The following is a 24,624-nucleotide window of genomic DNA, read 5'->3' as shown; positions in this document are numbered from 1 at the left end:
TAAGTTGTTATTTACTTGTATACAAGTTTTGCTATGTCATATTTTTATCAAGTTCAGAGTACTGTATGTTTTATTATCCATTATGCTATTTTCTTTTACCCATGGGGCTTTGCTAATGTATTTCTTAACTTCTGAACTTGCCTGAATTTCTTTTCTCACCAAAATGACTTTTATTTGTATTTCCTACAGAAACAATGAGTGGTAATTTATGGCACTTGGTAATTTGTCTAGACACGAAAGAAGGTGTATGAACTTTCTTTCCAAAGTAAATACCTTTCGGAAGAGTCATCTGTCACAAATTCAAAATAAGCCTATTCAGCAAAATCCAATACTATTCCTTTAGTACTTCATAAATAGAATTTTCTTCTACTTGTGTCCATTTCCCAGGGCTTATGGACCCATTCATATTCTTCATATTTAGAATCAAAGGTTCCTTTCTGAAGAGATCTTCATTTTAAAGTAAAACATGGTCCAAGATCCTGAATTCCCTCTTTCTTTTCACTGTTGAATATGTATCTGTGAAATCTGAAGAGGATATAATTCCTTTGATTGTGCAATATGACAACCTGCTTTCCAATAAACTGAGGATTATGGGGAAAAAGAGATGCAAGCATCTCTCTATCCATCCAAATGGAGAAACCCAGTGATGTTATAAAATTATTCAGATTTCAGGTATATGTTCTGTGGAGTCCTTCCCTCTTCTCTTAATTTCTTTAAACAGAAAAACACTGCTCATTTTAAAATGAGCATCTGGTCATTTGGCAAGTGACTCAGAATTAATCCATTTGGTGTTTTACGATCTTCATTAATAACAATCAGATCTGTGAAATCTCGTGAGATGCACTGTGGAATTGTTTTTTCAGAGCCAGTCCTCTTCTGTAATAAACATGGGTTTGGTATAACTGTGGAGAGCTGTGCACAGTAGTCCAGGTCTCCCATGAGGTCTATCTGATGTTATAATGAGAATCTTGGGAGAAGTTTGTTGAAGTAAGAAGCAAATTCATCTGTAGCTTCATCATAAGCAACCTCTTCATCATTAGGGTCTACTGTGGTTTCATTATACACTCGTTGGTTGTCAGTGGTCTTGGCACAGGGGTGTCCAACCTTTTGGCATCTCTGGGCCACACTGGAAGAAAGAGAATTGTCTTGGGGCACACATTAAATACATTGGAACACATAATCACAAAAATATCTCACAATGTTTCAAGTAAATTTATGATTTTGTGGTAGGCTGTATCCATAGCCATCCTGGGCCACATGCAGCCTGTGGGCATAGGTTGGGTATAGGCTTTGGTGGATCCTTATCACCAAGAGCCTCTCTCTCTTTTTCAAGTTTTTTCTTATCTGCCAAGTTTCCCATCTGTTGCTACTGTTTCTATCACATGAATGTTAAGCTTAGCCACTCTTTGTTCTTGATCCCTGTAATGTACAAGCCCGGAGGAAAAGAGATTGATTTCCAGGGTTGGACCCCACTTTCAGTCACCCTATCCTCAATGACTGCAGCCTCCTGAGGTTCTTCCATAGTGCCTTTGCATTTCAGGCCTTGCTTTCTGCTGCCACCGGTCTTCTGCATGGTGTTCGCTCCAAACTTGCCTGAATTTTCTAGTTACTGTTTGGTTACTGGTTTCCAGCTTCATAGCATTATGGTCAGAGAACTTACCCTGTGTAATTTCAGTCTTCTGAATTGTATTAAAATTGGCTAAATCGTCTATCATATGATCAATTTTTTATCAATGTCTCATATGTATTCTGCAGCTTAGGGTTACAGTGTTCTATATATGACTGCTGAGTCTATTTTTCTCATTGTGTTGTCTAACACTTCTATATAATTTTACTTGTCTGCTTGTTCTGTCACAGTTACTGAGAGACATGTGTTAAAAGTCACTGTGATTATTTCTTCTGTCAATTTTGCTGTATAGATTTTAGCACATACAAATTCTTGGTGGTTTTGTCTTTTTGCTGGTGTATTAAACCTCTTATCACTATGATGTAACCTCTGTATTATTAGTGCTTTTTGTTTTTAAATTTATTTTATCTCATATTAATATTGCTATATCTTCTTCCTCTAGTCCAATTTCACAAAATATCATTTTCCATCTTTCAAAATGTTTATCCGTTATAAGTTAGATTTATTTTTTCATTCTGTCTGAAATCATGGCTTAACTGGGGCACTTAATCTCTTTGTAGCTAATGAAATTGATTTTGACTTATATTTGTTATTTAATTTTATGTTTTCTACTTTCCAAGTTTATACATTTCTTCATTCTCTTTTTAAAAATTGATAATTTTCTCACTCTTTTTTTCTCTCTGCTCATTTGAAGTCATGCACTCCATTTTTTGGTGACATTATAGAAATTATATTATGCAATATTCGTTTATTTAAATCTAAACTTAACCAAAACATTTACCATCTTAGATTATATACAGACTTCAAAATAGTTAAAGCTTATTACTCTTCATCATAATGGGAATGTAATTTTTGACTATGCAATTAATTTCTATGTGTTTAATCATTTAAAAAAACATAATTATTGTTTCACTGAATATTCATTTAGATTAAACTACAATTTTACCACTTTCTGCTCTTTATCTTTTATCTCAGCTGTCCCATCTGGAATCCCTTTCTTTCTGCTTAAAGTATATCTTTTAGAATTTCCCTTAATTAGAATGTCCTCTGAAGTCAAAATCTTTTGGCACTTGTTTTCTAAAAATAAATTTGCCTTTATTATCTTAAGATATTTTGCTAGATCAGAAATATAAGTAGGCAGCATTTTTTTTTGGCCAGAATATTGAAGATACTCCATTGTCCTTCTCCTGAGACTATTACTGTTGATATAACAAGTTATTCGATCATTCCTTTGGATATATAAATTGAGCCTGAAACCCAAGGGATATTATTCATATGTTGCCTTTTTCACAAGGCTATTGGTACTGCCAGGCCCAGCACTAAGCAAGACAAACAATTTCAGTTCCTGAGTGTAGGGACACTTCCTCTAATCTCAAATCCCAGTATTGACATTAAGACCAAGGCTCACCTCTTGTCTGAAACTGCCCCTCTCTATGTTAATTAACTCTGTGGCACCAGGGTTACTTCCTGCTACAGCTTTTCAGTGTAACACTGCCATTAGTTCTGGAAACTTCAGAGTTTTCTTTCTCTCTTGGGTACTTGGCTATCTCTTTAATTTTTGTTCTACTTGTGTTTTGATTTAGCATGTCCAGGTAATTGTAATAGGACTTCTATGTTAATTCTGCCAAACACGTTGCTGGAACCATGGCAGTGTTTGTCTAACTGGTATTTAAATTTTTCCAGAGCACGGCAAAATATGAAAACCTTCCCAATTAATTCAGCAACACTTATATAAGCCTGATTTTTTTTACTGTACTCACAAATAAGGAGGAACCACCAGCCAATTTTCTTTATGAATAGAGAATTTTTTTAATTAGCAAATTTAATCCAGCAGCATATTTCATGAATAATACATCATCATCAAGCAAAATTTAGCCCAAGAATACAAGAATAATTTAGTATTAGGGAACATATTAGTATCATCCAACATGTTTCAAAGAATAATGATTTGAAAATAACTATAGGATAATATCAATTTAAAAAATAAGGATGTTAGCAGTCTATAGAGAAGAATTCCATTTTTATACAAGAAAATATGTACCTATATACAGTCCCCTCAAAAGAAAGGCCAGGACAAATAAACACTAAAATGATTATAGTGCTTTCTTCTGGTGGTAAAATTACAAGTGACTTCAGTTTTCTTCATCATGTTTTCATGTGTTTTCCAAATTCTCTTCAATAAAATTAGGTATTGCTTATCAGAAAATATTGATATAATAATAGAGTTTCACTCTTTATTGTTAACCAGGCAAGTAAACCCCACTCTGGCCTTCAGAGACCTCACCTGATTATATCTCTTTTCTAAAAGGTTTCCTCTAACAATTTTCAAAAAAAAACCCTTGAAAATAAATATTGTCACACCCAGACATCATGATCTTTCTCAATGCCATGTTTTGCTCAAAGTCTTTCACCTATATTCTTATTTCCATCCTTTACACTATCTATCAAATCAAATGCTTTCATTTAAATACCAGTTTCATTCCAGTCCCTCTCTAAGACATTAGTATCTAATAAAACACAGAGATCTTTACTTTTTTCTCAATCTCTACAGCCCTGAAATATCACCACACAATTTGGTATTGAATTAAATAATAACTTATAATTTTTCTTCTTTACTATTTGCATGATTAGCCAAGACCAGTTTGTTTATCAAAAACACAAAGCTTTTTATTGTTTTCATGTTTTGAGGTTTTTTCATTTATTTTATGTTTCAGTTACTAGCATATTCCATAATTCAATATTCAAAATCAATAAAACAGGTGGTAATCCCGGCTTATTAGGTATTAGTGAGAAAACAGCACTCTTAAGAAAAAAAATACAAAAGAATGCTAACATATTATTTGGCTCTCCACCTCAGCAAGACAACAGCAAAAATAAAATTTAAAAGAGAAACACACCAAAAAATTATGTGTACATTTGTAACAGCGTACAGAACACAGCATTCCCAAAGTCCCCACAGCCTATGGTTGGAGGATGGGGGAAGGCAATGATGGAGCATTTAAGCTACTTTAAATTAAAAAAATACAAGATAATAGCTGTGCTACTTTCCCAGGAAAAGGGTGTATATGAGTTTCAGAATATATCCTGACTTGTGACAAAGCCGGGGAAGATGAAGGCCCCTGCATCACTGAGTCACTCTTACCCTGACTAAAGATGGCATCTGAATGAAGGTAAAGATATGGGGAAACTGGCAAAAGTAGCCTATCGTAGGAGGGGTCAGATGTGAGGTCACATAGGAAGTTCCAGGTCAGCATTTAAAATAAGGGCAGTCAGAAAGAGAAGGGGATTTGGTCTGCCATGAGATCTGTAGTAAGGTAGGAGACATGTGGGCTATAGCAGGAGGCAGCCATGATGGTCTCCATGAAGAGAGAGGAGAAGGTAGCCAGGAGGAAGGAGCCATGAGCCGGGAGAGATTCTGCCATGCTGCCTGTAGTGAGGATGGAGATACGTCTGCTCCTCTGAGGATTTGGCCATGTGGCCTGGTATAGTAAAGAAGCAGACATGCGGTCTATAGTAAAGCAGCATCCATGCAGGAGAAAAATGTGTAAGGAGAGAGCTGATGGAGCTGTACACGATCTGGCAAAGCTGATGAAGCTGCTTAGGAACCTGCCTAACCATGCACGGATTAGTGGGAGATGCCTGGAATGCTGAACTGTGACCAGAGACTATAGACTTATGCTTCCCTGAGGGACATACGGAGAGGCCACGATTTTGGGACATGTGCCTTCCTGGACTTCACCATGATCCAGTGCAACATGGCACATGTTTTCTTGGACTATTACATGGAGACTGAGGACAACGTACTCTAGATCCTGAAGAAGAGAGCTGCTGTAAGAGGATGGCAAATTTGAAACACACAAGTGTACCTTCCAGAGAAGATGGAGAACTATTTGAGCAGCCATCTGAAGAACAGATAAGGATATGGGGAACTATCGGGCTTGGTTTGGGCTTATAGCCTTTTGCGGGGAGAAAGAGAAGTGCTGATTCACATGGGATAACAGAGCCCTGAGCAGGAGTGCTCCCAGCGTCCTCAAGGTTGGAATCTTGTAAATAAAAACCCGTTTCCCTCAACACTAATTGTTAGGTCAGGCAACGAGGTGCCATGTGTATGAGTCCTGGTTTATTCAGGTACACCTTCTGCAAAATTAACCAGATACATTTTCAAAAATCAAAATACGATCAATTTTTCATTTGGGTTATAGGGAGCCTGGGGGAAAGGTAGTAACAGACAAATGACAGTCTACTGGTAAGAAAATTTGACCAACAAAGGCATGGACCTAAAGAAGAACTTAGAGAGGAAAGATGATGATGTTGTTTATACAGTAGGTGAATAATTAAGATATAAGTACATAAGAGCTCAGTCCACTCTGCAGAAGAATATCACAACCAAAATGGACGATGATTTGGTTTTTCTTCTCTCAAGTTATCTGATTATGTACTTTAGTAATTCTATTTACTCTGTATGTTTGGACCTCCTAACCTGTACCCTGGAGAATGATTGGATACTAGGGTCTCTCTAAGAGTCTGAGACTGAATAATTGAGATGTTTTCATTTTTTACTTAATGTTGATTTAAACTGAGTCTCCTTATTCATTGCCATATTGTCATATGGCATTATTGCCTGCCATCGGTAGAAGGCAGCTGTATAAATAAAAACATAATCAGTAACCCAAAAGCACCTACAATCATCTGGCAAATCACAGATTGAGTGTCTCATTTTGAGAAATGCTGCAAAGAAAGATAGTTCATACCAATCACTGGAGGATGGCCAAAATAATCATCAATTCATCCAAATTGCTCGCTGCTGGAACTTCCATTTCCTCTTCACAGTTCTCCTTTTCAGTGTTCTTTGCATGTGGAAGATTGATTGAGATGATACTTATGCACAATATTCATAAACTGTGAGGGCCATCTATACAGTTTTGAATATCACTATTCTTTTTGGATCACAACAGTAAAATTGTCATTAAATATTAAAGAGCCATTTTCCTATTTTTAAAATCCAGTTGTATAGAGAGTATACAACTCTATACAACTTTGATATAGTGTTAGTTCATATAAATACTTTCACATAGTAAGATTATACATATAAACAGTGTTTAGTACATTTAACATATCAGTTTTCTCATAGCCTAGTAAAATTGAATATTCAGTTTATTTCCTTTCCTCCCTCCCTCTCTTTCTCTTTCTTCTTTTGTAATAATGGGCTAAAGTATCACAATTTTGTAAATTGATTAACATAGGCGGCAAGGTTACATAAATAACTTGCAATTTACCATGAGTTACATTCACAAATATCATGTGAAATGTAGGTCCAAGATGGAACCATTAGCCCAGAAAACATGGGGTTACCTAGACTATAAATGAGGAAAGTGCTCAAAAGTCAATTTAATTATGGAAAGGAGTAAATCATTATTCCCAATAGAAGTTCCAACCTCTGAAAATTAACCAAATGGACTAATATTTTTTATTTCATTATATTCTTCCTAAATAAAATGGAAACATACTGGCATCAAAAGCTTTCTATTATGTGTAGTATTTATTTTGCCACCTGATAATGTCATTTAATAATTCCTCCCCACAGCACAGTTTGGAGTTAAGAAACATGGATGTGTAAATTTGTTCTTTCATTTATTAGCTGTAGGCCCTGAGATAATCATTTATCTCTCTGCATCATAATTTATTGATATTAAAATTGAGATATAGTATCTACATTAATGACTTCACAGAGTTAGTTGTGAGAAAGGTGTATATGAAAGAACTTTTTAAGTTACCAGGGCTACTTTATCAAATTTAGTAGACTAGAAGTAGTCCTAAGATTATGGTAGTTGAGAAGAGTGGAGTATACGTAAATTTAGTGGACTATGTTTTTATCTCCTGCTAAAAGTAAGGCAGGACAGATTGCAAAGATAAGGAAGACAGCAGACTTCTGCTGTCAGCTATGACAAGGAGCTTATATAAGGCCAACCCCTCCAAGAAAAACTATAAAAGCCGAATAAAGCACCGAAGACAAAACAAAACAATTAAAATCAATGTAAAGGCATTCAAGAACAACCAAGGAAACCAGAACCTGAGAGTCTGAATTCCAGAAAGAAGGAAGGGCATTGGTTCTACCCACTGCTTCATACTGGTAGTTTTTGCAGTCTGTTGGCTCTACTAGCACCAAAGGAACAAGCAGAAATCAGCAACTCCAAATGTTTAACATCTCACAGGCCACTTGTGATTTATACACAGGTGACTGACTACCTGGGTTTCCGGGGGCATCCCATGTCATTTCAGGAAAACTCCTGGTGGTATCAGAAATACCTGGTGTTGTAGTTTAAATAGTATCCTCCTGAAATTCGTGTCATCTACAACCTCAGACTTTGACCTCATTTGGAGATAGGGTCTTTGCCGATGCAATTAGGTAAATTAAGATGAGGTGATATTGGAGTAGGGTGGGCCCTAAGTCCAGGTATCCTAATTAGAAGAGGAAAGGGCACAGAGAGACACACAGGGAAGATGACATGAAGGTAGAAGCAGACACTGGACTGGTGCCTTTATAAACATGGACTGCCAAGGATCTCCAGGTGACACCAGAAGTTAGGATGAGGCAGCAAAGGATCCCATCCATCAATAATGCCTTCAGAGAGACATGGTCCTGCTGAGACCTTAATTTTGGACCTCCAGCCTCCAAAAGTGTGAGACAATAAATTTCTGGTATTTTAAGCTACCCAATTTGTAGTAATTTGTTACAGCAGACTTAGGAAACTGATAGATGTGGTGTGGTCCCCAAATTAGGAACTGTAAGTTTGCTGCCTGAAGACTGTGCAGAGAAAGTTGCTGATGGAGTAAGAAAAAAGGCAAGGAATTCTCAGTGGTGCCCAGGATGGGTCTGATGCACTGGCTGAAACTGTAACTAAGGCAGTTTAGTTCCCTTTTTATTCTCTAAAAGAAGATGCCTATTTTTACCTCCCAAACTTGCTTGTGATGTATCTCTTCATGATTCCAAATTGGCCAGGTGAGTTTGTATCACCTCCCAAAACATTCCACAGCTCGTTGAACTCTCCCTCCTATGAAACCACTATTTTCTGATTTTACAAAAGATGCTGAACCCAGGAGAAACCAAATGGCTTACCCAAGTTCAGTCAGCTAGGAAGAAGAATGGACTAAATTAAAATCTTGGGTTCTCTTCTTTTTATTCATTTCCATTTTGGTAATGCTACACTGCCACTGTCACCTTTGCACATCTATCTCTTAGCACAGTGAAAACATGTTCTCTTTAGCAAGGTGTTTTCCAGGGAGTGAAACAATAATTGACCTGCTTCTTCCTTGATCAGAGAAAGGGAATTAGATCTATTATGCCTACCACATGTCTTTTGTGAAACTAAATTAAATTTGATTGCTAGTGATTTCATTTGCAGCAGCAAAACTGATCCTCTACTGTATATCTGACTTGTCACTAGAGTTATACAATATTATTGATTTAGACATTGACCCTAATATCTACTAGGTCTCCTTCCCTCTAATGGTTTGTTTAGATTTATAAATTGATTATTTTGATAGTTTTAGTTGTACTGCTAAACTTTTCACATCAAGTGAAAATAGGGTTGCTATATTCTCATTATGAAGCCCATAACTGCTAGACTGAATTGAATTGGGTACAGCCTACAATATCCAATCACATATGGTATTGAGAAGCTGTGTGCTAGATTTCTGATTTATAATAATTTCATAGTCTTCTATGTGGAGAGATCATATTTTTCCTTGCTGTTAAACACAAAACCATAATTTACAGAGGGAAGATTTAGAGTTTCTAACCTTTTCAGTTTGGAAAGGATGGTTGCTGGCCTAAACTCAGACATCATGGATTCCCTTTGAGGCTAGATTTGCAGATTTGGTTAGGTTTAAGCCCCATTAAAGTCAGTTATTTTACTCCCAACTATTTTTGGTTTCCTCCATCTTTCTCTAAAAGCATCTATTGACCATTTCCTTTGTTTACTATTCATTGGCCTCAATCCTTTGACTCTCAGAGTAAAGAGACTTAGGTGAATTTTTCTCACCAAAATCAAATATGTATTGTCATGTTTTGATATTTATTGACATTGTCTTGTGAATGTTTATAATTTTATCAATTTTTCTATTCATTTATTGGTATTTTTAAAAGTCTGTTTGTCTTTAACTTTGATATATATAACTGTTATAAATAATATATTGAATTCATATAACCTATTAATTATCAAATCACTATGGTCAAAGGAAAATATTTTACTCTACAAAGATTACTGAGTATATGCCATGCCCAGTGCTTGCTACTGAATGCTTGAGGGCACAGATATTTAAAAATACAAACTCTCTCAATCTATGAGTTTATTTCTAATGGTTGCCAGAGGGGATGGGGTAGGGGGTGGGTTCAAAAGGGGAAAGAGTAAAAAATGCAAACTCCCAGTTATAAAATAATTCATGGGGATATAATGTACAGCATAGGGAATATAGTCAATAATATTGTAATGACTTTCCATGATGACAGATCGTTATTGGACTTATTGTGGTGATCAGTTTGTAGGGTATATAAACATTGAATTACTATGTTGTACATCTGAAACTAATATTGTATGCCATCTATAATTAAAAATAAATTTTTAAAATAAAATAATACAATAATTTTTAAACAAAATGAAATAGAAATATAATTCCTTCCCTCAAGGAACTCACAGTCTAATGAGAAAGCAAGCATATAGGGAAATAATTCAAATTCATTATGTATCAGTTAGGAGTAGGTTTCACTGTAAACACTGGCTTAATAAAATAGAAATCATCTATCTGTCCAGGGCTGACATGGTAGCATTGCCACCAAAGATCTTAGGGACTCACACTACTTCTAGCTAACCACTCTATCATCTCTAGGGTGTATCCTTTGTGTATTTTTTTTATCCTCATGTTCCAAAAGAGTTGCTAGAACTCCAGAAATCATAAGTGCATTCCAGACAGCAGGATGAAGGAAGAACTATGAAGAAATAACAAAAGGCATACACAAGTTATCTTTTAAGTAAGATTCCTAGAACTTCTCATTTTTCATTTTTTCATTTTATGTCTTTAATAGAAACAGAATTCCTACTTTTATCTGGGCTAATGGCTGCTGATTAGTAAGATTACATTTTGCAAGTGTGGTCATATGACCAAGTTCTAGCCAAGGAGATATAAGCAGATGTATGGAGTGATAGTTCTAAGAACTATCAGCTATTTCATATTGTTCAACCAAATGGTTGTCTCTCATTGTCCTTTATTTGTGTAATGAGTATTGTCCATGTTTCCCCACAAGAATGGAAGCTCCATGAACAAAGGACAATGTCTTGTTTTGAGTATATCCAAAGCTTCTGGAGTACAGCTTTGAATGTAGTTGCCATGGTAACATTCCCACACCAGGAGGCTTGCTTCCTGTCATTATCTTAACCTCCTGAAGGGTTTTACTTCGGGTTTTGCTAACTGGATCAGAGTCTTCCTCACCAGCAAATTTTGCAGCAATCAATAGGATTCAGTGTCCGTGTAGACAAACCATGAGTATTTTGACCACTCAGTTTCTTTACTCACCTCTAATGATTTCCATTTCTACATTTTACCACCTGAAATTTTGGTATCACTAAAATTAGACATTTGAGTACAACTTACTTCAACCTCATTGATCCTTCCAGTCCAGTCACTCCTATACTTCTGCCTTCACAATTATCTCTCTCCCTCTTTACTTCCCATTTTTCTAGCTTATAGTCTTTTGTTATTAACTTCAGTCACTCTCTTCACAATAGCCTAAAGTCCTTGCCTCAGTTTCCCATCACCAAATCTATGTAGAAAATGAGAGAGGGAATAAGTCACAATTTCCACCTTCTCTGAACCCATTCTGAAAATACTGAACATTGTCTGCGTGCATCACATGACCGGGTGTACTCTTACCACTGGATATTCATGGTTCCAAACTCAACAGCACATGGCAATGAGATGCAAGTCTGAGCTGTTTCTTTAGTCAGCATCACTGTCCCATGCTGGACCCAACCATCATTATGCACTGTCTGAGGCACTGTAGCTACTTCCTGCCTGGTCTGCCGAAATTCACCCCTATCTTCTCCAGTCAATTTCCCAATACAAATATGACTGGGAACTCTCACTCCTTCCTTCATTCATTCATGGAACAAGCATTTATTGATCCACCTTTACATTTCCTCTCCCTTTAATTTCTTTATTTTAAATATTTTGTTTATTTATTTTTAGAAAGAGGGGAGGAGAGGGAGAGAAACACCTATGTGAGAGACAAACACCTGTGTGAGAGACAAACATTGATCATCTGCCTCCCATATGCACCAAGATTGGGGACTAAACCCAAAACCCAAGCATGTGCCCTGACTGGGAACCAAACGGGTGACCTTTCACTTTGCAAAATGATGCCCAACAAATTGAGCCACACTGGTCAGCACTTTAATTTCTATTTTTAAATGTGCATTTAGATTATGGTTGTATCTCAATTGAACATCTGAACTAGAATTTGGTCCAACGCAACTGTTCACTTGAGCTCTCTTTTACAATCAATACTAGTCAAACCAATCTTGCAGTGATCTGCATCAGTTAGAGAAATGGCCAAAATGATAGGATCAGCCAAGCTGCAGTACAATTTTATGCCAAGGGACAGAGTCTTGATGTCATTTGTAGAGGCAATTAGATCTGGCATAAACCATATTTAGCATTTCATCTTGTTGAACAGCTAAATGCCACTTATTTCAACACAGCTGCATGAGAATATAAGCATAGAAAGATTAGACCCTCAGAATAAATAGGAAAAATCATCAGTCCAGTAAAGATTGTTATTTTAAATGCTCTCAGTCTCACTGGTCAGAGATTAACTCAAGTCTCACCCTTAATGCAGAAATCTCCACAAGTACTTTTAAAGAGAAGGCCATCTCCGAGTTGTTAATATTTAATAGTGTTGGAAAACAGTGGTTATTTTTCACCCATTGAAGGAAGTATATATTTAGAGTATTGTAAAAATCCATGGTTTTTAAGCAGTTCTATGCTCTGTAGACAAATGCCTTGATTGTCAGTTATCCTGAGGTTATAAACCAAGCATGCATTTTACCAGTGCCATTTATTTCTCATTATCATGTCTATCCAAGTCTGCTGTTTCTGTTCCCTTGAATGATTGCTGCTTTTTTTTTTTTTTGGCTGTGTCCACCCTCTACATTACCACTTTCTGTCTTCTCCTTACCTACAGGAAAACCTGTACCTCATTCGGGAGCTTACCAAAGCAACTACTATCAGTTCCCTCTCAAGTTTGCCTCAGCCCCTTGCCCAATCTAAATGGGAAGAAAAGAAAGCTAATATGGACTGAATTGTGTTTCCAAAAACTCATATATTGAAGCCTTAACAATCTATGGGACTATATTTGGAGATAGGGTTTAAGGAGGTAATCACGATAAATGAAGTTGTGATTGTGAGACCTTAATCTGATAGGATTGCTATCCTTCTAAGAAGAGAGAGAGACACCAGGAATGTATGTGCACAACGAAAAGGCCATGTGAGGACCAGCAAAAAAGGTGGCCATCTGTAAGCCAGGGAGAGTCCCTCATTGGAAACCAACTATGCTGGCAGCTTTCTGCCTCCAAAACTCCGAGAACATCAACTTCTGTTGTTTAAGCCATCCAGTCTGTGGTATTTTGTCAGGCATCCCAGGCTGACTAACACAGAAGCCAACTTTCCACTCATTGCTCAGGCCAATATGTGACCACTCTGTTTCACTCTGTTCAAATCACTATGGTTGTTAATTGCTCTTCTGTAATCATTAAATCAGAGAACAGAAGTGTAGCATCATGCCTGACCAACACATAAAAATAAATTTGTATTGTGGTAAAATATACCTAACATGACATTTTCTCCTTTAACCATTTTAAGTGTACAGTTCTGTAGCACTAAGTACATTAACATTGTGCAACCATCACCACCATCCACCTCCAAAATTTTTCATCATCCTAAACTGAAACTCAGTTGTCATTAAACAATAGTGTACCGTTCTCCCCTTACCAAAGCCCATGGTAACCACCATTCTACTTCGTCTCTATGAATTTGACTACTCTAGGTACCTCATATAAATGGAATTACACAGTATTTTGTTTTTTGTGTCTGGTTTATTTCATTTAGCATGTGTTCAAGGTTCATCCATGTTATACGATGTATCAGGATTTCCTCCTTTTTTTAAAGCTGAATGATATTCAATTGTATGCGCATACCACATTTTTTACCCATTCAGCAAATTACTTATATTTGTTCATTCCTTTCTCTTACTTTGATAATTTCTTTGCTGGGTTCCTCTTATTCTTGTTCCTGGAAATCTGTTATTGTCCATCCCAGGAATTCTCAACTCTGAGGTGATTTTGCACACTCTGCATCCCCCACAAAGGGCAGTGTCTGAAGGCATTTGTGTTGTCATGACTGAGGACACTACTACACCTAGTGGGTAGAGACCAGGGATGTTGTTAAGCATCCTACAATGCACACAACAGCAGAGAATTATCCAGCCCAGAGTGTCACAATGCCAAGGTAGAGAAATCCTCTCTAGAAGGTCCATATTTAAAATGGGATTCAATGGGATTATTGAGTGCCTCAATCTACCTGTTTCTTTGCTTCATAATTCCACAGGAATCATGAATACTCCCCAATCATTTCTGAATACTCCACACCAGCCAAAAAACAGTGAATCCTCCCTCTGAACTAACTCCTCTTCTACTTATTTCTTGCTCCTTGCCTTCTTCCCCCAGCAGATCCATACTGCTGTGCCTTCCTGGCAACCTCCTATCACTGTCTAATCCCCTGTTGATAATTTTGAACTTCAAACATTGTCTACATTGAACTGAGTGGTCAGCTAATTCAACTGTTACTAACATGGACTTCCTTTACCCTCTGAACTTCAGCCATGTCTACTGGGACAGGCTCTACTTTTGGGTCACCTTCATTTTTTACTTTAAATCCAACTGTTGGGATCCACAGCCTTGTTCATACAAAGCTGCTTGAACCTACTAAAAATGTATGTGCCATTAATTGGCCCTTACTCTTGCACCACTATGATTTCCTTCATGTTTTGTGCTTTCTGTTTTTCTCTCAACACATAATCTGTAACAACTATCCCCACCATATTTTTTCTTCAAGTTTCCAGTCCTCTGTATCCCTTCTAGATAAATGATTTGACTTTCAATTTGTTTATAAAATGGGTAAAAGACATGAGAACTGCACTCCATCATCTTCTCCCTTTCTTTTTTTATTAATCAATTACAGTTGTCCCCATTTTTCCCCATTGCTCTCCCCTGCCCTGCCTACCTCCCCCACATTCAATCCTCCCCCTCCCCTTGTCCTTGTCCATGGGTCCTTTATACCCTTCCCCTTCTTTCCCCCATTAGCCCCCTCCCCTCACCCCCTGGTCACTGTCAGTTTGTTCTTTATTTCCATGTCTGTGGTTCTATTTTGCTTGCTTGATTGTTTTGTTGATTAGCTCTTTTTATCTTGTGTCTCTCCAGTCTTTATCACCACAGGGACTTGTTTCTCTTTGCCGACACACACAAAGCAGAAGTCCTCATTCTTTCTCTGACAGATTTCTCAATGATGCCTACTTATTCATGCCCATAACTTGGGTGCAAACTACTAGAATTATTTTTAGTTATGGACTTCCTGGCTAGCTTAGTCTGGCTTCTGTCTCCACCTACTAAAGAGAAGTTGTGCCAATAAACATCAGTGAATTTCTCACTCCCAAATTGTGTTTATCCTGCATTCACAGTGACCTCTCAATAGCATTTGATATGACTGAAATATTCATCTTTTGAGCTATTTATTAAGTTCTTTGATCCTAAATTACCTTGGTTCAATTTAACCTCTTTGACTTTTATTTCCCTATGTTTTTATTAACTTTTCTTCTCTTCCTACCTTTAACTTGTTCATAAATATTAACATGTCCTCATGCTAATTCTTTTATCTCTGACTTGTTTCTTCTTATATTTTCCTCACTAGCAAAATCACCCAGTAGCAACATATCTCTCTCTAAGACATTAAGAAAAATTTCTACTTTTACTTTATTATGAAATTAAATTCAACCTATCTGTTCCCAATTAAATATCCCTACTGCTTCTTACTTCTATTGATGGCACCCTCATTCTCCCTATATCCATCCCACACCAGAAGCTTCAAATCCCTCCTTTTTGTTCTTTAGAGCCAAGAAGTCACCAACCCTTATCCAGACTCAATCCAATTTCTCTCTCTTCCTCTCTCCATATAGATAGATAGATAGATAGATAGATAGATAGATAGATAGACAGATAGAGATATAAATAGGTACAAAGAGATATAGATATAATAGATACAGATTGATAGATGATATAGATATAGGTATAGATAGAGATATAGATGATATACATAGATACAGATATGAAGAAACCATCACTTTTATCAATTGTAGTATCACCACCATAGCCCAGGTCTTTTTACCTCATGGCTTCATGGTACATTTACACCCTCTTAACTAGTTTCCTTGCTATCATTTTCATTCTTCTAATATATTTTACACAATAGCATATTAAATACTCTTAATGCATTGCTATGTATCATATCCCTTGCCCTTGACTAGTTAGCTGTGAGATGGATTGTGTGGGAAAAAGCTGAGCCAAGATTACAGATAGAGACAGAATTTTCCTTAGATCTAAGCATCTAGATACAAAAGTGTGATCAAGAACTGACTTTTCCATCAACAGACACTTGGAAATGTGAGTCTGGAGAGTTGAGTGGCAATCAGAAGACTGTCTGAAGGTAGGTTAAGTGTGTGTGGAGTGTGCATGCCATTCACAGAAAAGCCCAGAACAATCCATACAGCATGGCAGGAGCAGGGACTGGCTGCATCTGTATCCTTGGAAACCAGCAGGTTCAACCGGGTGGGCAGTAAGCTTTAGGAAGATACCATAGCATACACCGAAAGCTGATTTATGGACAGATTGGAACTTGGCAGAAAGCCTGAACGCTGTGTAGGCTGGGCTATATGAGAGGTATTCTGGAAACACAAAATACAATACACTTCAGGGATGTGTTTACCAATGTCAAAACAAGAAGTAGAGCAAGATTGGATGGTGAACAAATGAACTACCAAATAAGGATTATCTCCATTCCCACTGCCTGAGACCATGCTGGGCAAGGCTGACCCAACTATCATCGTTAGACAGTTGTCATCATTTAGAAAGAAGTGGAAAACCAACAACAGCAACAACAACAACAATAACAACACTGCATCTATTCTTTTCCTATAGGTTAGTATCCAAATCCTTTAGCATTTCTATAGGGACTTCTCTGCTCCCCACCACCCCGCCCCACTCCTGGCCCCAGAATGTAGACTTATCTTTTTAATCCTGGATTCCACCTTTTTTCTTCACAGAAGCCCTATTTTAGTCAATCCTCTAAACCCTCAAATGTACATTTTAACTTTTCCATAATCCTTACTCTGTCCCTGACCTATCCCAACACTATCCACCATTTAAAAATCAATGATCCCACCACTTCCCCAATGAGGCCTTTCTTGATCAAACATTACCTATTGTATCTCTCATTTAAACTCCAAAAGCAGCTATTGTCTAATTTAGTTTTCAGTTAATCATGAATGTTTTACATTAAAGTCATCACCTGCCCATTGTTTTCCTCATGTGATTATGTCTGCATTTTCCAATCATATTGGAAGGTCCTTGAGAACAGGGAACAGATCTTTCTGCCTTTGTATCTTCCACAGCTCTTAAAATAGGGTTGTTTACTTAATAAGTAATTACTAAATATTTGTAGTTCTGATTTAATTGTCATAATCTCCTTTAAAATGCTAAAGACCAAGAAAGATGAATTTTTCCTGTGTTCGTGTTTTAGCCATACATTTTATCAAAGTTACTCTCATTTACATTCCTCTTTTGATAAAAGCATTTGCCATAGTAACAGACGTTCCTGGTGATGCTCAATCCTTAGTAATAAGCAGGATGCAGATTTCTTGGCGGAAGCTAAAATGCATACACTGACAATTAAAAAGCCAATATGTTGGGGAAATATACCAAATGATTATTTTTCTTTTGTTTTTCCTCTGAGTCTTTATTTAAAGATCTTTTCTGAAAGATAAATATTGTCACTCATTTACTGTGTATTTCAAATGCTCAGGGTTTTAAGGCTTTGCTTTTCTTGTTCACTTCTGTACACAAATCCAAGAGCTTTGAACAATTGAATCTACTAGATCTGGCAAGACTACCCTATAGCATGATATAAATTCTTTTCCTCCCTCCAAGATGAGAAGGCCAAGGTGAAATGAGGCTCAGAGGGAGAGGCAATTGTTGACAGAAGACCGATTAAGGCTGCATATTTTTTCTTAATAAACTACTTCATGAGAATTAGAGTACCCTGTCTTGGTCTCTGCTCCCCAAACTCTAGGGGGACTTGGTAATTGTGGAATAGTATACTTGTCTAGCTAAGCCAGGTGTCAATCACAGAGCTCCTTGAAAGAGAGTTTAAGAATATGCCCTGACCCCTGTTGGCCTGCATCCCTGAGACCTCTTATTGTACAGAAGTTTACATTTCTCTCAACCATGTGAGCTCCTGCAGATTCCCCTGCCTGACCCACCCTCCACAGTAGGAAGCAGTGCAGCTTCCAAGACACCCAAAGAAGTGCATCTCATCAACGCAGTCTTTCTTTCTCCACCACTGCGAGGTCAGACAAGCTAAGTACCTCTGATTGTCCCTGAAGAAAGTGTGCCTTCCAAAGGCTAAGCTTCCTGGGGACTTAATTATAAGAGACAGCTCGTGCTCCTGTTGGCTTTTCAAAATAAGCTGAGCTTATTTTGGTGGAGAAAAACAAGAACATATTGACAGATTGATTTCCTCTCATATACTGATTTCTGTCATAAGCAAAAAGTCTGTGCTGTTCAAAAGCAGAAAAAACACAAGGTACCAATTTATCAAATTTCATTTTCATATTTCCAGGGCTCATGTCACATTCAAAAAGATTCATAGTCTGACCCCAGTTGGGGAGACAGGGCTACAGTCTCACATTTTCCTTCCATGTCATTATTCCTCAAGCTGACAACCACCTAGTTTTTCTCACCTCTTTATACTGTTGAATTGATTTGGATTTTCTATCTTTTCCCACCAATCATTTCATTTTTGTTAGGTTCGCTGTTTTTGAAAACTGTTATGTTTTGCACACTGGGGACATTATTTGTGCAAATGAACTCTTTAGGAAAGATCAGGCCATGTAAAAATAAGAATTTTTTTGTTGGTGTATTCATGCTCCCTCCACCCCACCCAGGTATCTATAAGTCAGGGACCTTCATAACTAATTACATGGTCATCACAATGGATTAAAAATGTGCAATAGGTTCCCACAAACACCAAACACATTATCTTTATTTGTTTGTTTTGATTCATTGATTTTGATTATGTAATTGCCAACGGGATAAACACATCTGAATGCTTTGCTTACTCTACATGTTAGCTGATCCAGCTCAAGTCTCCCTAAATGAGTCTGGATCAACCCACCTAAGTCAGAAAATAAGAAGCCCCCAACCATCTGACATTTCCCAACATTTTGCTCTACATGGAAAATGATCGCTTCAGGAGGACAATTGCCCTGTCAAACTTCTGTGTTATGTCACACCAAAATGTGAACTGGTGCCTGGCAACCTGCAGAATGCTTTAGCCCTAAAATGCTCCTATTCTTTAAAGGAAGATTCCACAAAGACATTAAACTACTTGTAAAATGTAGCATGTTTTGTTCAACTTAATTTCATGTAATAAATTTCTGGAGAAAGTCAATTTATTAAAACCTATAAATTTTCCTTCTTGCCTCTACGTAGAAAAATATTGATCATGACAAGAGGCTTGAGACATATTTGTAGGCATTGGGAGCATTCCTGTTGATTAGATCCTCCACCGAAATCCTGGCTTGACAAGGAGAGTTGCCAGGTGTTGGACTGCCCACTGACACAGTGGTATACAAGCACAAAATGGCAAACAGATATTTCATGCCCAGTCTATCAACTGAAGTTAAGACTTTTAAAATAGAAGGCAACAGAGTTTATTCACATCCTCTGAAGGCTCACCCTGCTGGAGTAGGGGAGCATCCCCAGGCGAGGGCTTATGCTGTGGCTGGGCTGATGTCTTGGGAAACAGATGTTGGGGTATAGCAAGTGGCACCATATAAATATCCCCCAAATAAGCCTCAGGTAAATTTTTCCAAAGTTCTTTGAGACAGAGAACTATAAGAAACTAAGAAGTTAAATTCAATGCAATTCAATTAACTACATGTTACATTAAAAAGGCACAGTCAGGAAAGGAATAAGCTAGTAAACCCTTTTTGGAAACCCACTAAGGCATTAGGATGCTGGTGGAAAAAGACCCTGATACATCTGGGACGAAGAAGCAATCAGCATGAGTAGGTGTCAAGGACAGTAGAAGCCATGGGGCCCGGCCCTGGCAGGGATGGAAGGAAGATGCTCTCCCATTCTCCCATCACCAGGAGGATGCAGGACCACCTGCACCCAGGGCCTGTGATCAACACTACCTTCTATAGATGAGCCATTTCACTGAGTGACTGGCCAACTTACTCCAGAGGGAACTTCTAAATGGAGAGGCTCCATCTCTCCCAAACCCAAACATTCTACATCTCACATTATGTCACTGTGAATATCATCAAGTGTTTATCATCCTAGGGCTTGAGAATAAGAGAAAGATGTTCCCCAACCTTGAAAAAAATTAGTGCATTTGAAAATGGAGAGGTGAGTGGGATAGAAATGACAACATCTCCACTCAGACTTTTGCAGACATCTGAAAATTGACAATTCCAGGGCAGAACACTTTATCTTCTTCCCTCAACCTGGTTTTACCCCAGTCTTTCCCATCTCAGTCAATGGCACCTCCCTCTACACAGAAACCCAGGAATTGCCTGCCTTCTGCTCATCCCTCCCAGCCCATCCCCACCACCTTCCCTTTCTCTCTACTCCCACCATGACCGCTGTCCCCCTATCTCCCCAAATGACTGCTGTCCCCCATCTTGCAAATGACTCCAACAGCCTCTTTCATGCCACTTGACTTCAAGCTTGACCACCCACAATGTGGCGGCCAAGAGCAAGTACACTTGGACCTATCTGCCAGCTCTATGGAACATCTGTCCCACGGCCACCACCAAGACAGAGACTCTGCCCCCTGTCACCTGGACTTCACAATAGCCTGCTACCTTGTCTTGTGATCACCTGGCAGTGAAATACCTTTATAAAGTGAAAATCAGATCATTTGACCATACTACTTAAAGATCTTTCCCACGGCCCTGACTAAACTATTGCTATTAGTTTTCTAGCACTGCCATTCACAGTACCACAAAAAAGGTGGTTGAGAGGACAAAAACCTATTCTTGCACAGTCCTGGAGGCTAGAAGTTCAAAGTCAAGGTGTTGGCAGGCCCACACTCCCTCAGAAACCTGTAGGGAAGAATCAGTCCTTGCCTTTTCCAGCTTCTGACGGTTGCTGGCAATTCTTGGAGTTCCTTGGCTGTGTCAGTATCATTCTAGTCCCTGCCTCCATTTTCACATGGTTTTCTGTTGTGTGTCTGTGTCCAAATTCTCCTCTTCATATAAGGATGCCAGAGCTCACCCTAATTCATTGCACCTTAATTTGATTACAGCAGCAAAGAATATTTCCAGATAAAGACACATTCACAGGTTGTGGGTAGATGAATTTCCGGGGTGCTGTTCCAACTGGTTCAACCCCTTAATCTCAGAGTCACATCTGAACTTTCCTTGCTGTTCTCCTTGCACCCTGGACCCCTCTCATTTCCTTCTGTGCTCATGCCTCCTCTGGATAGGCCTGAAGATCCCTCATGGCAGGCTTCTTTTCATCACTCAGGTTTCAACTTAAATAGCATCTCTTCAGAGAAGATTTTCCAGGCACATTTAAGTAGGTCCTTATATTTTTTAAAATTAATATTTGACTTGTAATTTTCTCTCCTTTTCCCAACTGGAATGCAATCTCCTTGGAAGTAAACTCCTATGTGTCTCATTTCCCCAGCTGGACTCAGTGCCAGTGGGTGAGCATCTCCCAGGATGGACATGGAAACTACCAAATATTTTTTCCTTCTGGTCAACGCGTTCCTGGAACAAGCAAAGTGAATGCTGTGAAGGTTGCACTCTGACTGCAATGTAGATGTGTGTTTGTGCTTCAGTCATCCCTGTGTGCTATTTCTTTACATGACTGTCCCTGAAACTTTTTCATTATCTCCCCTTGGGAATCTTTTTTTTACTGTTTCTTTCCTAACCACTATCCATGAAATTTTAATGTCACAGATATACTGTATATCCGTGTGTACTATGTTCATCTGAAGACCCACAAACGGTTGGGCTATCTAAGGATTTTACACCCCCTGGGGATAATACTGCCCTGTTGAGAATGTATGCTCTACGTAGTCAATGATTTCCCCATCCCATATTTTAAAAAAGGTATGTGGAGATCAACTACAGCTTTTGAACTTTTTTTCCTATTTCCAAATGAGTGGTTCTCAATAAATGATCTTCCTTATCTTAAAACTTTGTGAGATTACCGTGTATTTCTCTGTGTACAGAAATGTCAACCTCTTCCCATGGATGACTGAAGGGTTTTGAAACATGATCCTGGCTGATCACATCTTCCCTTTGATGTTGGTTGGGATTGAGTAAGGGAGGTGAGAGGACAGGAAATGTGATGTTGAATGGGTGCCAAGTGACAAGTACTGTCAGGCATTTTATATCATGGGAAAGAAAGGAAATTCACTATTTAATAGATTTATAGAAAATACTTAAACATCTTGAGTGTTAAAGTAGTGAATAAAATACATATTAATTTTAACAAACAAAAGACCTGCATTGTCTCAATAATTCCTTCAATATGAAAACCTTTCTAACCTTTTGCAGAAGGAAGTAGTCCCCACTTGGTTTGTTTCTGTGAAGAAATCAGCCCCAGGCAGGGCATGTTTTTCCCTACTGATACACAGCCTACCTTTGGTTGATCCTCCACAGTCTATGTTTGGCACCAACATGTGAGAATGGGCCACATGCCAGTCCAGCAGATGGCCATAACCATAAGCATATGTCCAGTAACAGGTATGTGTGCTGCCTTTGAGCATTAATCAAAACTAGCCGTCTCTTATAGGTTGCAGATGTGGCTCTTGCAGCTCATCCTCCTGCAAGGGGTGAGAGAATGTGCCATCTCAACTCGCACCCAGTGCTGGCTTAGCAATGTGAGGATCAGAGCAAAACAGCTCTTCATCTGTGGATTTGTGGTTCCTGCAAAGCCGGCTGGAAGAAGCAGCTCTCGATGGCACCTCCTTCAGACCAATCTTCCCAGTAGACACCTGCCAGCTGCAGATGGGGTTCCCCAGCTTTTGGCAACCAGCACTGCCCCCCCAAAGGGTCAAACTCTTGGGCCTTGCATGGTGGACCCTCCCTCAGCTACTTTCCAGCTGGGATACCTGGTGGCTCTCAAATATGCACAGCAGCCAGTACCCATCTGGGCTGGCCTGTCACAATACCATCTCACCTCCACAGCTTTTGCTTTCAGATCCTCTCCCACCATAAACAAGGCAGATTTGCTTTTATTTTGGACCACTTATTTGGATGTACCTACACTCTTGTAAATTGCTTCTCACAAAGATGAACAGATCTCAATATACAAGATATTTGTAAAATTAGACTTTCCTGCAGTCATTGACTAGAGTAAACCAAGCTTACACGGCAGCCCCCTTCTTGATGTGTACCCAAAAGAAAGAAGATGAAGCCCTGGAATGACAGCTCTCAAGCAGGAATTGGAGTGCAAGCTCTGCCACCAGCTGCACAACCTTCAGCAATGTGTGGTTTGGCTCTGTATATCCAACACTGTTCAGAGCTATGCATGTGGAAGCTGCCCAATAAATGCTTGCTGAAGAAATGAATGAATGAAACTCTCAAAACCACCTGATGATATCCCCAAGTAAGTTCAGGACTGACTGTTTGTACCTTTTTTTTTTTTTTTTACAAGAATTAGATGTAAGAACACTGGCTTAAGAGTGAGGGCTAAGTGTTAATATATATAATACTCATTGGATTCTCATAGTGGTATGAGGAAGGTAAGCTTACATTATGCTCCATTAATATAAAATAAGTGGTGACCTTTAGAGTTTTACCCATTCACTTACTTAACAGTGTTCTCAAGAGCAAGGAAGATAGGGATGAATTAGACAGGCAAGTCTGAGTATAGCAACTGTAGGTCTACATTGTAGCAGGCATGAAGCTGGGGGGTGGATAGGGGCTTGGGAGGGCTTTGTTTTTAACCTGGCCTGGGGTGGGTGGGGATGGTGAGCAATCATTGTCTTCAGTTTAGAGACTTGGAAAAAAATGTGCATTGAGAGATAACAGGGAAATTCCCATTGAGCATCCTGCTACATGAATGTCAAGGGCAGGCCATATGATTTGGAGAATTGATATATATTAAATATATAACCATACATTTCATCTTCCCAAATTTTACTCTTTATAGCTAGAGCCAGCCAACTTTTTCTAAAAAGCCTAGTAGTATATATTTTGCAAACCATACAGTCTCTCTCTCAAGTATTCACATTGCTTTTGTAGCATGAAAGCAGATATAGATATCACATAAACAAATGGTTATGGCCGTGTTCCAATAAAACTTTATAAACAAAAACAGGTAGCTGGCCATATCAGGTCCATGGGCCTCAGTCTGCTTATTCTTGGTTTATAGCATTGAAACAAAACTATCATGGTAAACAGAGTTTTCACCCATAAAGTATGACTTAGAAGAATTCATATAGTATATATGAAATATACCCTTAAATATGCAAGTTATAAAATATAGTTTTAAAACATGGATTCTCATTTTGAGGTGCAGAGGGTCTCTGAACCCTTAAAATTATAAGCAAAATTTGTGTAACTATTTTTCTAGGGGCCCAATCCATAACTGCCA

At 38.3% G+C, this 24,624-nt stretch overlaps 1 pseudogene; it reads right to left on the bottom strand.

Moving 5' to 3' along the window:
* Positions 1-347: 347 nt before the first annotated feature.
* LOC112321561 (ribosome production factor 1-like) lies at positions 348-1,573 on the bottom strand (annotated as a pseudogene).
* Positions 1,574-24,624: the final 23,051 nt, after the last annotated feature.

The sequence above is a fragment of the Desmodus rotundus genome, chromosome 13 (assembly GCF_022682495.2).
Source record: "Desmodus rotundus isolate HL8 chromosome 13, HLdesRot8A.1, whole genome shotgun sequence".
NCBI lineage: Eukaryota > Metazoa > Chordata > Mammalia > Chiroptera > Phyllostomidae > Desmodus > Desmodus rotundus.
The sequence above is the reverse complement of the archived record's forward strand: the minus strand, read 5'-3'. Positions and strand labels throughout refer to the sequence as shown.